General features: G+C 51.7%; 1 non-coding gene across 1 annotated transcript; it reads right to left on the bottom strand.

Annotated features, from left to right (window-relative positions):
• Positions 1–449: 449 nt before the first annotated feature.
• Trnas-uga (transfer RNA serine (anticodon UGA)) lies at positions 450–524 on the bottom strand. The gene has a single exon. It is a non-coding gene; the product is annotated as a tRNA-Ser (tRNA).
• Positions 525–948: the final 424 nt, after the last annotated feature.

Below are 948 nucleotides of genomic sequence, written 5' to 3'. Positions count from 1 at the left end.
TGCGAACCTTGCAGAACTAGCACTCCTGAAAGAAAGGATATTGCAGAGACATGGCTTAGCCACAGCCTGGGGGATGTTTCCAGAATGAGATTTTCACTCTGCAGCGGAGTGTGCGCTGATATGAAACTTCCTGGCAGATTAAAACTGTGTGCCCGACCGAGACTCAAACTCGGGACCTTTGCCTTTCACGGGCAAGTGCTCTACCAACTGAGCTACCGAAGCACGACTCACGCCCGGTACTCACAGCTTTACTTCTGCCAGTACCTCGTCTCCTACCTTCCAAACTTTACAGAAGCTCTCCTGCGAACCTTGCAGAACTAGCACTCCTGAAAGAAAGGATATTGCAGAGACATGGCTTAGCCACAGCCTGGGGGATGTTTCCAGAATGAGATATACACTCTGCAGCGGAGTGTGCGCTGATATGAAACTTCCTGGCAGATTAAAACTGTGTGCCCGACCGAGACTCGAACTCGGGACCTTTGCCTTTCACGGGCAAGTGCTCTACCAACTGAGCTACCGAAGCACGACTCACGCCCGGTACTCACAGCTTTACTTCTGCCAGTACCTCGTCTCCTACCTTCCAAACTTTACAGAAGCTCTCCTGCGAACCTTGCAGAACTAGCACTCCTGAAAGAAAGGATATTGCGGAGACATGGCTTAGCCACAGCCTGGGGGATGTTTCCAGAATGAGATTTTCACTCTGCAGCGGAGTGTGCGCTGATATGAAACTTCCTGGCAGATTAAAACTGTGTGCCCGACCGAGACTCGAACTCGGGACCTGAGTACCGGGCGTGAGTCGTGCTTCGGTAGCTCAGTTGGTAGAGCACTTGCCCGCGAAAGGCAAAGGTCCCGAGTTCGAGTCTCGGTCGGGCACACAGTTTTAATCTGCCAGGAAGTTTCATATCAGCGCACACTCCGCTGCAGAGTGAAAATCTCATTCTGGAAACA

Source organism: Schistocerca cancellata, chromosome 7 (assembly GCF_023864275.1).
Source record: "Schistocerca cancellata isolate TAMUIC-IGC-003103 chromosome 7, iqSchCanc2.1, whole genome shotgun sequence".
NCBI classification, from domain to species: domain Eukaryota; kingdom Metazoa; phylum Arthropoda; class Insecta; order Orthoptera; family Acrididae; genus Schistocerca; species Schistocerca cancellata.
Note: the sequence above shows the minus strand (reverse complement) of the source record. Positions and strands in the feature narration are given on the sequence as shown.